Source organism: Capricornis sumatraensis, chromosome 4 (genome assembly GCF_032405125.1).
Source record: "Capricornis sumatraensis isolate serow.1 chromosome 4, serow.2, whole genome shotgun sequence".
NCBI lineage: Eukaryota > Metazoa > Chordata > Mammalia > Artiodactyla > Bovidae > Capricornis > Capricornis sumatraensis.
Genome location: NC_091072.1, coordinates 61539491 through 61556743, shown reverse-complemented (window position 1 = coordinate 61556743; position 17253 = coordinate 61539491). Strand labels below are relative to the sequence as shown.

Genomic DNA, 17253 nt, shown 5'->3' with positions numbered 1-17253 from the left:
AAGTGAATAAGATGGAATTTCACAATGCCAGCGAATTGAAAGAGTTCAAAGAGAAATGATGTATGTTTTAACACTAGACAAAACCACAAATGGTCTTGTGAAGTTTTCCCTGTGGTCTCTTGAAACTGAGGCCTTAGGTAGGTGTTGTATCTGAACATTCATGTTGACTGTGGGGTGTTTCAAATGATATTTTCTATAGATAAATGGTCTTTGCCCATGTCTCAGCTCTCTCAGACATTTCTCTGAACTTTGACACCAGCCTGCCTGTGGAACCCTGAGACACTGGAGTTATACAATAGAGTAGGTGTTCAAAATAGTTATTTCCTTGAACTTTATAAAATATAGCTTTTACATGGATATTCACATGGTTAATATGAGATGGCTTATTCAGGGCTACTAAAATCCCAATGTTTTGATTGACTCTCATCTTTGAAGAGACTAAGAGATAATACAAATGACTAAAATTATGCTTCTCAGCAGGCAGGAAAGATAGAAGCTCAAAATTAAAATTAATTTGAGTTTTAGGATACTGCTACAGTTGTTGCTCCTGTGTTTTAATATTACTGCTCTATAAAAATAAAATTTATTTTGGTTTATATAATTCAGTTAACTAATTCTTCTATATTTTTCCATACAGGATTTCCTTTTTTATTCCAAATGAATACTTTAACAGAACTGAAAGAAAATAAAATAAAACTCAAGTATTTGTCTCTTTCCCAATGGTATTGTCAAGTTTCTTCTTATTCTTATTACTATAATAAAGCATTTAAACATTTTTCTAAAATTCTCACAGTAACAGAAATAGTTTTTTTAAGGGCTGTCATTTCCTTTCCTAATATAGACTGATAGCAATGTTTTTATTAATCTTCACATTTTTAAAATGAGCATTTTTTTTATCCTTCATAATGCATGCACCTTAACTGGAAGTTTGAGATATTAATGTTAATAATTGGTGACTGATTTGTGCTTTCTATAGCCCAATAAAACATCAGGAGTATACAGATGAGAATCAAATAACTTACGAATATTACTTAAAAATAATTCTTAAAATTCTGGTTTCCAACAAAGTAAAAATACAGACCCAGCTCTTGGTTGAAAAGGCATTTACATTAATGTCAAATATTTTATTTCTTTTCTATATTAAAACTCTTGAAATAATTCAAACAATTTGCTAAAGTTTTTTTTTTTTTTTTTTACATATTATAGTATTGGAATCATAGGGCTTTTGATGTATTATTCTTCGAAATGTTTTGTGTTTTAAAAATTTCTTTAAAATATTGAAGGCACCATAAACTAGTGAGAAGGTATATAGAACTTTGAATGCTACATACCCTGTATTTCTCCCCTGTTGCAAATCCTGATTTTAACTAGTGTTTTCAATTGTCTAATCATCCACCAAACTTCTTTCCCTCAATTTTTTATAACAGCTTAATTAACATGTAATTCATATATCACAGAGTTAATCCTTTTAAAGTGTAGGAGGTATCAATACTTCATTCCCCAAACCTTATTTTTTGAGGAATTCAGTGTTTCTTTAAAGAAAATGCATTCACAGTTATGCAACCATCACTTCTAATTTTAAAGCATCTTTCATCACTCTCTTCCTCCAGCAACCATTTATCTACTTTCAGTCTGCATACCATATTTGACTTTCTGTGACTGGCTTCTTTAAATTAGCATAATGTTTTATGGAATAATTCAAATAATTCATGTTGTAGCAGGTATTAATACTTCACCCCCAGACTTTGTTGTTTTGGGAATCATGGTCCAAATATAGACACCCCAAGCAGGACATAGTCAAATACATGAACAAGTTCATCTTCAGTATCAGAGATACAACACAGCTAAAAGGTAGTCACAAAGACCACCCATTTCCTGTGTTGTTGGTTAAGTAGTGGTTCCTCCCACAATTTGGCACTCATCATTTACTTTAGTCCTTTATTCTTGGGGATGGGGATGAGGAAATGGGCTGAAGGTTGGAACCACTGAAGTAATTTCTTGTATTTTTGTCACTTATATTACTTCTAATAGTTTTCCATCTCTTCCCTCTCCCTGTTCTCTGGATATCATGGAATATGTACTTAAATATAGGCAGATCCATGATCTCGATCAATATGATAGTTGCATTCATTACCTTTTCATCTTCATTTTATATTTCTCTATCTTTAGCATCATCTTTAAAATGAATCTACTCATATCAGAATCTGTTTCTATGCTACAGTGAAACGAAGTTTTCATTTATTCTTTAAATTTGTATTTTATGTCAACTATGTGCCCAGGTATGGAGTGAGATTCAATACAATACCTGGGGACATTGTGATCAATGAAATATAGTATCTTACTTATTCAGAACCAGAACTTTCTGAAGGAGATATACATGTAAACTAGTCATTTTAACTGTGATAAGTGCCATAATAAGCAACTGACAAGCACATGATAGGAGACCATTGTAAAAGATAATACTGAATTGTGTTTCAAAGGATAAGTGGAGCTTTGCTAAATAAATGTATGGAAGACAATTTTGGAAAAAAGATCACTTAAGGATGGAGAGATACTCTGAGAACTTGAAGTCTCTATGTCTACATTATGTCCCAAACTCCTAGAAGACTGACATTATACTAAAAAGAGAAAGTCAGAGGACAATAATCCTATTAAACTTGCGCTAAAACATGCAGATGACACCAACCCTATGGCAGAAAGTGAAGAACTGAAGAGCCTCTTGATGAATGTGATAGAGGAGACTTAAAAAGTTGGCTTAAAGCTCAACATTCAGAAAACTAAGATCATGGGGTCCAGTCCCATCACTTCATGGCAAATAGATGGGAAAACAGTGGCTGACTTTATTTTTGGGGGCTCCCAAATCACTGCAGATGGTGACTGCAGCCATGAAATTAAAAGACACTTACTCCTTGGAAGGGAAGTTATGACCAACCTAGACAGCACATTCAAAAGCAGAGACATTACTTTGCCAACAAAGGTCCATCTAGTCGAGGCAATGTTTTTTCCAGTGGTCATGTGAGAGTTGGTCTATAAAGAAAGTTGAGTGCAGAAGAATTGATGCTTTTGAACTGTGGTGTTGGAGAAGACTCTTGAGAGTCCCTTGGACTGCAAGGAGATCCAGCCAGTCCATCCTAAAGGAGATCAGTCCTGGGTGTTCATTGGAAGGACTGATGTTGAAGCTGAAACTCCTATACTTTGGCCATGCGATGCGAAGAGCTGACTCATTGGAAAAGACTCTGATGCTGGGAAAGATTGAGGGCAGGAGAAGAATGGGACAACAGAGGATGAGATGGTTGGATGGCATAACCAACTCAATGCACATGGGTTTAGGTGGACTCTGGGAGTTGGTGATGGACAGAGAGGCCTGGAGTGCTGCGGTTCATAGGGTCGCAAAGAGTCGGACATGACTGAGCAACTGAACTGAACTGAAAACATGCCCAGAGGCACATTCATTAAATTGATCCTTTCAACTCTCCAGATTTGAATAAAGTTGAAGGAACTTTCATTCTTACCTTTTCTGCTCTCACCCCCTAATACAGGCATTCTATAAATTTTTTCTTCAGAGATTTTCTTGGTATTTTTGGTCTATTTTTCATAATAAAAGCATGCTTGCTTTGTTAAATTTTAAATCCTTCTATTACGCTAGGCTCCAAAATAAGTATTTTACACCCATTATTTCAGTCAGCTGTTAGTCTGATGTTGGACTGGCTACATCAGACCTCTGTGTAAGCTTAAAGAAAAACAGAACTATTCCTTTCAAATTTTGTGTTACACATACATTTTATTTATTAACCATCTTCAAGGTACCAGGCTTTTCTTCATGGGATTTTATGGACTGTAACCTGCCAGGCTCCTGTCCATGGAATTATCCAGGTAAGAATACTGGTGTGGGTAGCCAATCCCTTCTCCAGGGGATCTTCCTACCCTGGGATCAAACCCAGATCTCCTTCATTGCAGGTGGATTCTTTACCATCTGAGTTACCAGAGAAACCCCATATTGAAACACATTTGAAATAAATATATATGATTAGAGATTAAGCTGGACTTAGTCATAAATGTTTTATTGTAGCATTTATGTACTTGTTAAGTATAGGCTAGTGTTCTTTGCAGGGATGAGAAGACCTAACAGCTGTTGGAATTAGCTCAACTGTGTCCATGCATAATGCAATGTATTATGTTTTTCTGAGGTCACAGACTCCTGTTATGTCTCTCTTCCTCTTCCCTCCTTTCCTTGATTTTATCTCTTTTTTCTCCTGAGAATAATTTGAGAGCCAAATGTGGAGATGTGGAGCTTAGAAGGACTGAATCAGTGAAATCTAGGCATTTATTGCAGGACATTATATATTCTAACGTGAAAATCAGTATTTTTTTTCTTGCTGCTATGAAATGATTCAAATTTTCATAGTAGCACTGCTCTATACCTGCCTTACCTGCAGAATGTATCTGAAAATGACTATTCCTTATGTTTGAAAAAATATTTACATGTTTGTTTCTTGGTTGACTTGTCAGTTTTTAATCAACTTTTATTATATTGCATAAAAATCTATAGCAGAAAAATAGAAAGTCTTTATAGATCATGATGGATAAAGAATAAGTGGCCAAATGGGAGGGAAAGTATCCATGACAGCTTATGAATTGGGCTCTACAATGTGAAGACTTGAGGCTAGAAGAGTGGCAAAGGGCATGTGGTGATAGGGATTCCTAGAAAGTAGTGGTTAAGTAGACCAAGAGAGGTACCACTCTGAATAACTAAGTATTTGGAGGAGTTACATTAGGTAGAGGTCTTTACCTGACTAGGAGCTTTCATCCTTTAATTCTTCAGCTATCAGCCAGTTTATCATGTCACATACCTCAAAGTGGAATTCCATCCCTTTTGCTTACCAAAGTCACAACTCTGACTGACCAGCAATAAGGGATGCCCACCAGTTCATCAGAATCTTGCTCAGTATCCATGTGACTACTATAGATGTTGCCTTCCCACTACTTCTTAAGACATATGTAAAACCCCAAGGGATCCCTGGATTTCTAGCAGAATATTGAGGAGGAACTTTTTCCTGATCCCAGAGGTTTATAATGGAACAAACTCAAGACTCCAGAGTCAGGATGAGACATAGCATTGTATAATTGGTGTCAGTTTCACAATGTTGGCCCTGCCTTTGGCCACCATATAGATCATAAAACAGTAATGGTAGAAACAGTGAGTCATCTTGTTGTCTGAGGCACTTGGGGTTAGAATTCAGAAAGCACTAACATGGCAACAAGGGAGAAAAATGTTTTTCACTAATTCACAGGCACTGAGATTAACGTTAGGATCCAAATATAATTTTAAGATAGCTAATGTTCTTCTCTAGATCTTCCAATGTCAGGAACTTCTCACATTTCTCTTTTGGAAAAGCATATGAAATATTAACTTGCTTTGAAAATTAAGTAATGTAATAAGCATAGCTAGTCCCATACCATTTCAATGCATGGTAGCTTTTACTACTAATTATATATTATTATTGGAGAAGGAAATGGCAACCCACTCCATTATTCTTGCCTGGAGAATCAAATGGACAGAGGATTTGGCAGGAAACAGTCCATGGAGTTCAAAGAGTTGGACACGACTGAGCGACTAAGCACCAGCAGCATATATTATTAAACGGAGACATGGGTGATCAGTTGTGGTTGACTATGACCCCATGGATTGTAGCCCACCAGGCTCCTCTGTCCATGGAATTTTCAGGAAAGAATACTGGGGCGGGTTGGCATTTCCTACTCCCAGGTTTCTTCCTGACCCAGAGATCATACAGAATCTATATATACAGCTTACAAAATCTGTACACACTCATATACTAGAAAAAGAACTTTGTTATATCAAGTGATTTGCAACTATGAGTGGCTTGAAAAAATTGTATACTGTCACTTCTTACTGTTGGGGGTCTTTGTTCCTTTTCTTGCCTTCCAAACCTTCAAAGATACTAATACTGGCTCTTTTTTGTGGCACCTCGGAGGCTGTCGGCACTTCAGAGTGAAGCTTAGCATCCCTTTCCTGGCCACTGGCTGCCAGAAGCTCATGAAGTAGATGATGAACGAAAATTTCATACCTTCTGCGAGAAGCGTATGGCCACAGAAGCTGCTGCTGATGCTCTGGGTGAAGAATGGAAGGGTTATGTGATCCGAATCAGCGGCAGGAATGATAAGCAGGGTTTCCCCATGAAGCAGGGTGTCTTGATCCATGGCTGAGTTTGCCTGCTCCTAAGTAAGGGGCATTCCTGTTACAGACCAAGGACTGGAGAGAGAAAGCACAAATCTGTATGGGACTGGACTGTGGATGCCAATCTGAGTGTTCTCAATTTGATCATTGTGAAAAAAGGAGAGAAGGATATTCCTGGACTCACTGGTACTACCTACAGTGCCTCGTCGCCTGGGTCCCAAAAGAGCTACCAGAATCCGCAAACTTTTCAATCTCTCTAAAGAAGATGATATCCACCAATATGTTGTGCAAAAGCCCCTAAACAAAGACAGTAAGAAACCTAGGACTAAAGCACCCAAGATTCAGCGTCTCCTGACTCCACGAGTTCTGCAACACAAATGCTGGCATATTGCTCTGAAGAAACAGCATGCTAAGAAAAATAAAGAAGAGGCTGCAGAATATGCTAAACTTTTGGCAAAGAGAATGAAGGAGGCCAAAGGAAAATGGCAGGAACAGATTGCCAAGAGACAGAGGCTGTCCTCTCTGAGAGCTTCTACTTCTGAGTCCAGTCAAAAATAAGATGTTCTAAAAGTAACAAATAAATAAGATCAGATATATATAAAAAAAGATACTAATACTGGCCATTATAACCTATAAATTATGATACTCAACCAGATCCTTTCGTTTCTATGAGTAGCTATATACCTCCTTTGCTTGATAAGATACTTATCGAAAACTACACGCTAGAAGTGTAAATGTAAGTAAAGATCTTATTGAAGACAAGAAAATTATATTGAAGATCTTCATAAATAACAGTACATGTGTTGTGGTTTCAGACTGTTTCTCTTCTGATCTATTTTCCATTCTGGAGTCAGCATGATCAATTATGAGTAAAGCTGGAACACCATGATCATCTCAAAGCCAAAAGGCCACATTCATTTGCTGCCCTCTAAGCATGAGCACAGTTTCGGTGCATTCTGAGTGTTAAGATATTTCAAGTTACAGTTCTTTCTCAATTTTCTTTGTTGTTCTTTCCTTGCACTTGTTGTCATGATCACTCTACTCTTTCCATTAATCAGAAGGATTTTATATATTTATAGCCAACCCCATTCTGAAGAACTAGTTTATTCTTGGCAAATCTTCATATTTAGCATCTAGCTTAATGTCATATTTTATATGTATTCTTAAAATTACTTATCATTTTGGCATATCAATAAATAAATAACCATGGGGCAGCTGGAACCATGGTTAGAATTAAAAATCATCTGACATGCCTCTTACTACATTCAGATCTAGACATAAAAGTTAGTGAAAAATCTTCAACTCCATAATGGCAATACTATTGAAACTCCGGCCTTTGGGAATGTGGGTTTGAGCAACACAATCAGCTAAAGACCTCTGACCAAAAAAATGCAGGCTGAAGGAAAAGTGACATAAAATGGGTAAGAAAGACAGCAGAAATATTTGGAACCAGTCTCTTATGATCACTTGTCCTGGCACATTATTCATTTTTACATTCTACACTTGTCCTAATATGTTATATAAGGAGAAGTGACCTTTTTTTGGCAACTTAGTTTAAGGCTATAGAATATTCAGATGTGAGTGTGACTACAACAGTCAAGAATTATGATTATCTTGTGACCCAATGTACACAGGATTTCTAGCTTATATAAGCTTGATGCTTTAATATTTGCCCTATAAGCCTGTGTCAAGTAGGCCTGGTTTTATACAACTTGATACACATCACCACGCTTTGATTTCCTGACTCTTTCATGTCACCCCTCTTCTTGGAGAGGAGTCCTCTTCTGGGGAGATTTTTCAAATACTAACCAACCCATCCAGAATCCACACTCCCAATCACTTTTCTTATTGGGTTTTCACATTATTGGTTACTATAAACCTGCCCTAATCATCTCAGAACCAGGTACCAGACCATTAGGGAGAGCATCTATGTATCAAAGCCTGAAAGCCAATTCTAAGCCTATTTATCCTTGTCCATTACTTCCTGAGGAAAACAAAGTCTTGTCCATAGTTTCCCCCTTTCCATCTGCTTAGTGACCAACTCAGGCACTTTCCCAGGCCCATGGCTTGCTATTCCCTTTTATCTTGGGAACTGTAACAAACTATTTTTCAAATGGCAACCATTTCCCAATCTTTTGGCCTTACGATACTTCACATTTTCCATTAATACATTATATTTTAAAACATTCATGTTGGGAAATGGTCAGATATCTTTGGTTGCATAAAAGATGGTTGCATCATGTAATGAAGCAGATGCTGTTGTCATTACTGTCTAATGTATGGGTAGAAGAGAGAGAAAGAGAAAGAATACTGGGGAGCCAAAGCAATGGATGTTCTATCACTTATATGTAGGTGCTCAGTTCACAGATACACTTTTCTATACTAATACCTTCAGGCCACCTGACTTAAAAAGCAGTTGACTTTTATCTGTGTGGCACTTTATGTGCATTGAAGATAACTGATGAAGTAAAGATATAATTTATATTGTGAATTACATTCTTTTAAAATCAACAGTTGAAACAATAGGACTTAAAGTCACAGAGAGACATTAAATAATTTGACCAATTCAACAAGCAAATCATTGGAAGTCAGGATTTGAACATAGGCAATCTGGTCCCGAATTTCATATTCTTAACAAAGTCTACTATTAAATATATTCTTTTAATATATTAAAAGAATTTTACTTGCTTTAATTTTTTTCTTAATGTATTTATGAACAGTATATGGTTGTATTATTTTTATCATGTTATCACATTATTCAACAGTTATTTTCAAAACTGCAAACAAAAATGCCAAAGGGGATTTTGCTTAAGATGGCAGAGGAATAGGATGGGGAGATCACTTTCTCCCACACAAACTCATTAAAAGAACATTTAAACGCTGAGTAAATTCCACAAAACAACGTCTGAATGCTGGCAGAGGATATCAGGCACCCAGAAAAGCAGCCCATTGTCTTCAAAAACAGGTAGGAAAAAATATAAAAGACAAAAAAGAGACAAAAGAGGTAGGGACAGAGCTCTGTCCTGGGAAGGGAGTCTTAAAAAGAGAGAACTTTCCAAACAACAGGAAACACTCTCACTGCTGAGTCTGTGGCGAGCCTTGGAAGCACAGAGGGAGGAAAAATAAATAAATAATTAAAACCCACAGATTACGAGCCCAACGGTAACTCCTCCAGCAGAGAAGCAGCACAGACGCCTGCATCCGCCACTAGCAGGCGGGGGCTCTGCAGGGAGGCGCCGGCTGCATTGCTTAGAGTAAGGAGCTGGCCTGAATGCCCCGAGGGCAATCTGAGTCAACTAACTTGGGCTAGCAAACCAGACTGTGGGATAGCTACCACGGAAAAGTCCTAAGACACCGCAGGACCACACACAGAACAAAGGACTGAACAGAACTAGCCAGCTGCAGATCATCCCCCTCCAAAGACAGGCAGCCAGAGCCGGAAGGGGGCAATTGCAGCCCCAGTGAGATATTATCTACCAAACTGCAAGCAGGCTTCTTTGCTAACTAAGACTTCTTGGGGTTCTGGACAGTCAACATCCGCCTGAGAAGGTGCCCCGGTTGTACACCCAGAAAACCGAGCAGCAGGGACAGGGGACATGATAAGTCACAGCGACCACACTCACCAAACACCTCATCACGTAGCTGCTTGGACCAGGGAAGGGCACAAAACGCAGGCCCAATTGAGTCTGCACCTCTGAAGACTACCCGAGTGCTTGAACCTGAACAGCTTAGACCTGGGAGGTGCATGCAGCCCATGGCTGGCCTCGGATGGTTCCCTGCAGAGCAACCTAGAGCCTGAGCAGTATGGGCAGGGAGGGCACACACGCCGTGAGCGGGGGCAGGCCCAGCAGGGGCAGGCACTGTGAGCACACACCAGTGTCATTTGATTGCAGAGTCCCTCCCTCCCCACAGCGCGACTGAACAAGTGAGCCTAAAAAAAGTGTCCACCACCACCCCATTTGTGTCAGGGTGGAAATTAGACACTGAAGAGACCAGAAAACAGAAGCTAAAACAGAGGGAACCGCCTTAGAAGTGACAGGTGCACTAGATTAAAGCCCTGTCGTTAGTACTGACTACATAGGAAGGGGCCTATAGCTCTTGAGAAACATAAGCCGGACCAAGGGACTATCCAAAAATGAACTGACCCCACAATACCCACAACAACACCAGAAAAAGTCCTAGATATATTTTTACTATTTTTACGATCATTCTTTTTTTTTAATTTTTTTAAATTTTTAAGTCTTCTATTACTCCTTTAATTTTCACTTTTATAACCTACTATTACTTTGCCAAAAAAAAGACCTATTTTTTAAAAGCAAACTTCATATATATATATATATTTTATAACTTTGGTGACTTTTTTTCTCTTTTTTTTCTTCTTTTCTTTAATATTGTATTTTTGAAATTCCAAACTTGGCTCTAGATTTTTAATCTTTGCTTTTTGGTATTTATTATCACTTTTGTATCTTTAAGAACCCAACCTTCAGTACCCATTTTTACCTGGGAGTGAGATTACTGGCTTGACTGATCTCTCCCCCTTTGGACTCTCCGTTTTCTCCACCAGGTCGCCTCTGTCTCCTTCCTACCCCTTCTCTTCTCTACCCAACTCTGTGAATCTGTGTGTTCCAGATGGTGGAGAACACTTAGGGAACTGATTATTGTCTGGATCTGTCTCTCTCCTTTTGATTCCCCTTATTTATCCTCCTGGCCACCTCTGTCTCCTTCCTCCCTCATCTCTTCTCTGTATAACTCCATGAACGTCTCTGAGTGGTCCAGTTGTGCAGTGTACATAAGGAAGTGATTACTGGCTAGCTTGCTCTCTCCTCTATTGATACCACCTCATCTCATTTGGGTCACCTCTAGCTCCCTCCTCCCTCTTCTCTTCTCCATGTAACTCTGTGAACCTCTCTGTGTGTCTCTCACTGTGGAGAAACTTTTCATCCTTAACCTAGATGTTTTATCAATGGTGCTGTTTAGAAGGAGAAGTCTTGAGACCACTGTGAAAATAAGACTGAAAACCAGAAGCAGGAGGCCTTAAGTCCAAATCCCAAGAACACCAGAGAACTCCTGACTCCAGGGAACATTAATTGACAGGAGCTTATCAAACACCTCCAACCTACACTGAAACCAAGAACCATCCAAGGGCAAACAAGTTCCACAGCAAGACATACCACACAAATTCAGGAACACAGCCCTGAGCTCCAATATACAGGCTGCCAAAGTTACTCCAAAACCACTGACATCTCATAATTGATTACTAGACATTTCATTGCACACCAGAGAGAAGAAATCCAGCTCCACCCACCAGAACACCAACACAATTTTCCCTAATCAAGAAACATTGACAAGCCACCGATACAACATCACCAACAGCAAGGAAACTCCACAATAAAGTTCACTTCAGTTCAGTCGCTCAGTCGAGTCCGACTCTTTGCGATCCCCCGCCACAGCATGCCAGGCCTCCCTGTCCATCACCAAATCCCAGGGTTCACTTAGACACACGTCCATCCAGTCAGTGATGCCATCCAGCCATCTCATCCTCTGTCGTCATCCTCTCCTCCTGCCCTCAATCCCTCCCATCATCAGAGTCTTTTCCAGTGAGTCAACTCTTCTCATGAGGTGGCCAAAGTACTGGAGTTTCAGCTTTAGCATCATTCTCTCCAAAGAAAACCCAGGGCTAATCTTCTTCAAAATGGACTGGTTGGATCTCCTTGCAGTCCAAGGGACTCTCAAGAGTCTTCTCCAACACCACAGTTCAAAAGCATCAATTCCTCGGTGCTTAGCCTTCTTCACCATCCAACTCTCACATCCATACATGACCATTGGAAAAACCATAGTCTTGACTCGACGGACCTTAGTCGGCAAAGTAATCTCTCTGCTTTTGAATATGCTACCTAGGTTGGTCATAGCTTTCCTTCCAAGGAGTAAGCGTCTTTTAATTTTATGGCTGCAGTCACCATCTGCAGTGATTTTGGTGCCCAAAAAAATAAAGTCTGACACTGTTTCCACTGTTTCCCCATCTATTTCTCATGAAGTAATGAGACTGGAAGCCATAATCTTCGTTTTCTGGATGTTGAGCTTTAAGCCAACTTTTTCACTCTCCACTTTCACTTTCATCAAAAGGCTTTTTAGTTCCTCTTCACTTTCTGCCATAAGGGTGGTGTCATCTGCATATCTGAGGTGATTGATATTTCTCCGGGCAATCTTGATTCCAGCTTGTGTTTCTTCCAGTCCAGTGTTTCTCATGATGTACTCTGAATATAATTTAAATAAGCAGAGTGACAACATACAGCCTTGACGTACTTCTTTTCCTATTTGGAACCAGTCTGTTGTTTCATGTCCAGTTCTAACTGTTGCTTCCTGACCTGCATACAGATTTCTCAAGAGGCAGGTCAGGTGGTCTGGTATTCCCATCTCTCTCAGAATTTTCCACAGCTGATTGTGATCCACACAATGAAAGGCTTTGGCACAGTCAATAAAGCTGAAATAGATGTTGTTCTGAAACTCTCTTTTTTTTTCCATGATCCAGCAGATGTTGGCAATTTGATCTCTGGTTCCTCTGCCTTTTCTAAAACCAGCTTGAACATCAGGAAGTTCATGGTTCACATATTGCTGAAGCCTGGCTTGGAGAATTTTGAATATTACTTTACTAGCATGTGAGATGAGTGCAATTGTGTGGTAGTTTGAGCATTCTTTGGCATTGCCTTTCTTTGGGATTGGAATGAAAACTGACCTTTTCCAGCCCTGTGGCCACTGCTGCATTTTCCAAATTTGCTGGCATATTGAGTGCAGCACTTTCACAACATCATCTTTCAGGATTTGAAATAGCTCAACTGGAATTCCATCACCTCCGCTAGCTTTGTTCGTAGTGATGCTTTCTAAGGCCCACTTGACTTCACATTCCAGGATGTCTGGCTCTAGATGAGTAATCACACCATCGTGATTATCTGGGTCATGAAGATCATTTTTGTACAGTTCTTCTGTGTATTCTTGCCACCTCTTCTTAATATCTTCTGCTTCTTTTAGGTGAAGGGTTAATAGGGTAGCAGAGATGGGCCTGCAAACGGGTCTCTCTGCTCAGGCTGAGCGTCCTTGCATACGAGGCGTTCTGCCAAAGAGTCTGGACACAGCCTTGAGTTTAATGGTCCCTTGCAAACGAGGGAGCATTCCCTTCTTGAGATAAGAGGAGATGAGGGCTTTGGGCAGTCTCTTCAGTAGACAGAGATTTCACTCCCCTTTGCTATACGATAACATGTATGCACTTGCACTGTACTAAAAAGGCTTATTCTTGCAGTCTGGAATTCTGCCTAAGGAGGGCTCTATAATAATAAACGACAATTAGTTTGCCCAGTTGTTCCTCTGGCCAGAGTGGTGTCCTGTCTGTCTTTTGTGTGTCTTGTATATTTTATGTCATTTCACTCATAATCTCCAGAAATTAGGAGGTCCTACAGTTAGGTCTTTACCATTTCTGTCCTTTACTGAGCCCATCTTTGCATGAAATGTTCCCTTGGTATCTCTAATTTTCTGGAAGAGATCTCTAGTCTTTCCCATTCTGTTGTTTTCCTCCGTTTTTGGCATTGATTGCTGAAGAAGGCTTTCTTATCTCTTCTTGCTATTCTTTGAAATTCTGCATTCAGATGCTTATATCTTCCTTTTCTCCTTTGCTGTTCACTTTTCTTTTCTCAACTATTTGTAAGGCTTCCCCAGACAGCCATTTTGCTTTTTTGCATTTCTTTCCCATGGGGATGGTCTTCATCCCTGTCTCCTATACAGTGTCACAAACTTCATTCCATAGTTCATCAGGCACTCTGTCTATCAGATCTAGGCCCTTAAATCTATTTCTCACTTCCACTGTATAATCATAAGGGATTTCATTTAGGTCGTACCTGAATAGTCTAGCAGTTTTCCCTACTTTCTTCAATTTGAGTCTGAATTTGGTAATAAGGAGTTCATGATCTGAGCCACAGTCAGCTCCTGGTCTTGTTTTTGTTGACTGTATAGAGCTTCTCCATCTTTGGCTGCAAAGAATATAATCAATCTGACTTTGGTGCTGACCATCTGGTGATGTCCATGTGTAGAGTCTTCTCTTGTGTTGTTGGAAGAGGGTGTTTGTTATGACCAGTGCATTTTCTTGGCAAAACTCTATTAGTCTTTGCCCTGCTTCATTCCACATTCCAAGGCCAAATTTCCCTGTTACTCCAGGTGTTTCTTGACTTCCTACTTTTGCATTCCAGTCCCCTATAAAGAAAAGGACATCTTTTTTAGGTGTTAGTTCTACAAGGTCGTGTAGGTCTTCATAAAACTGTTCAACTTCAGCTTCTTCAGCGTTACTGGTTGGGGCATAGACTTGGATTACCATGATATTGAATGGTTTGCCTTGGAAATGAACAGAGATCATTCTGTCATTTTTGAGATTGCATCCAAGTACTGAATTTCAGATTCTTTTGTTGACCATGATGGCTACTCCATTTCTTCTGAGGGATTCCTCCCTGCAGTAGTAGATATAATGGTCATCTGAGTGAAATTCACCCATTATAATCCGTTTCAGTTCTCTGATTCCTAGAATGTTGACATTCACTCTTGCCATCTCTTGTTTGACCACTTCCAATTTGCCTTGATCATGGACCTGACATTCCAGGTTCCTATGCAATATTGCTCTTAACAGCATCAGACGTTGCTTCTATCACCAGTCACATCCACAGCTGGGTATTGTTTTTGCTTTGGCTCCATCCCTTCATTCTTTCTGGAGTTATTTCTCCACTGATCTCCAGTAGCATGTTGGGCACCTACTGACCTGAGGAGTTCCTCTTTCAGTATCCTATCATTTTGCCTTTTCATACTGTTCATGGGGTTCTCAAGGTAAGAATACTGAAATGGTTTGTCATTCCCTTCTCCAGTGGACCACATTCTGTCAGACCTCTCCACCATGACCTGCCCATCTTGATTTGCCCCACGGGCATGGCTTAGTTTCATTGAGTTAGACAAGGCTGTGGTCCTAGTGTGATTAGATTGACTAGTTTTCTGTGAGTATAGTTTCGGTGTGTCTGCCCTCTGATGCCCTCTTGCAACACCTACCATCTTACTTGGGTTTCTCTTGCTTTGGGTGTGGGGTATCTCTTCACGGCTGTTCCAGCAAAGCGAAGCCGCTGCTCCTTACCTTGGATGAGGGATATCTCCCCACTGCTGCCCTTCCTGACCTTCGATGTAGGATGGCTCCTCTAGGCCCTCCTGCACCCACGCAGCCACCACTCCTTGGATATGGGGTTACTCCTCCCAGCCGCCGCCCCTGGCCATGGACACAGGGTAGCTCCTCTCGCAGTTCCTGTGCCATTGCAGCCTGGAAATCTAGGCCGCTTCCCCTGACCTCAGACGTGGGGTATCTCCTCTTGGCCGTGCTTACTGTGCCAGCCGCCACAATAAAGAGAACTCCACAAACAGCCAGAATATAGAAAGGCCACCCCAAACACAGCAATATAAACAAGATGAAGAGACAGAGGAATACCCAGCAGGTAAAGGAACAGGAGAAATGCCCACCAAACCAAAAAAAGAGGAAGAGATAGGGAATCTACCTGATAAAGTATTCCGAATAACGACAGTGAAAATGATCCAAAAATCTTGAAATCAAAATGGAATCACAGATAAATAGGCTGGAGACAAGGATTGAGAAGATGCAGAAAGGTTTAACAAGGACCTAGAAGAAATAAAAAAGAGTCAATATATTATGAATAATGCACTAAATGAGATCAGACACACTCTGGAGGCAACAAATAGTAGAATAACAGAGGCAGAAGATAGGATTAGGGAAATAGAATGATAGAAATAAATGAATCAGAGAGGGGAAATGAGATATCAGCAAGGATCTCAATCAAATATGAAGGAGAAATCAATAGCTTTACAGACAAGCAAAAGCTAAGAGAATTCAGCACCACCAAACCAGCTCTCGAACAAATGCTAAAGAATATTCTCTAGACAGGAAACACAAAAAGGGTGTATAAACTCGAACCCAAAGCAATAAAGTAAATGCAACGGGATCATACTTATGAATAATTACCTTAAACTTAAATTAGTTGAATGCCCCAACCAAAAGACAAAGACTGGCTGAATGGATACAAAAACAAGACCCTATGTATGTTATCTACAAAAGACCCACCTCAAACTGGGGACACATACAGACTGAAAGTGAAGGGCTGGAAAAAGATATTCCATGCAAATAGAGACCAAAAGAAAGGAGGGGTAGCAATACTCATATCAGATAAAATAGACTTTAAAACAAAGGCTGTGAAAAGAGACAAAGAAGGACACTATAAAATGATCAAAGGATCAATCCAAGACGAAGATATAACAATTATAAATATATATGCACCCAATATATGAGCACCGCAATATGTAAGACAAATGCTAACAGGTATGAAAGCAGAATTAACAATAACACAATAATAGTGGGAGACTTTAATATCCCACTCACACCTATGGATGGATCAACTAAACAGAAAATTAACAAGGAAACACACATTTTAAATGATACAATAGACTGCTTAGACCTAATTGATATCTATAGGACATTTCACCCCAAAACAATGAATTTCACCTTTTTCTCAAGTGCACACGGAACCTTCTCCAGGATACATTACATCCTGCACCATAAATCTAGCCTTGGAAATTCAAAAAAAAAAAAAAAAAAAACTGAAATCATTCCAAGCATCTTTTCTGACTACAATGCAGTAAGATTAGATCTCAATTACAGGAGAAAAACTACTAAAAATTCCAACACATGGAGGCTGAAGAACACGCTGCTGAATAACTAACAAATCACAGAATAAATCAAAATATGCATAGAAATGAATGAAAAGGAAAACACAAAAACCCAAAAGCTGTGGGACACTGTAAAAGCAGTGCTAAGGGGAAAGTTCATAGCAATACAGGCATACCTCAAGAAACAAGAAAAAAGTCAAATAAATAACCTAACTCTACACCTAAAGCAACTAGAAAAGAAAGAAATGAAGAACCCCAGGGTTAGTAGAAGGAAAGAAATCTTAAAAATTAGGGCAGAAATAAAT

General features: G+C 39.6%; 1 pseudogene; it reads left to right on the top strand.

The window, feature by feature from the left end:
- Positions 1-6754, top strand: part of LOC138078576 (small ribosomal subunit protein eS6 pseudogene) — a 39104-nt pseudogene extending 32350 nt beyond the window's left edge.
- Positions 6755-17253: the final 10499 nt, after the last annotated feature.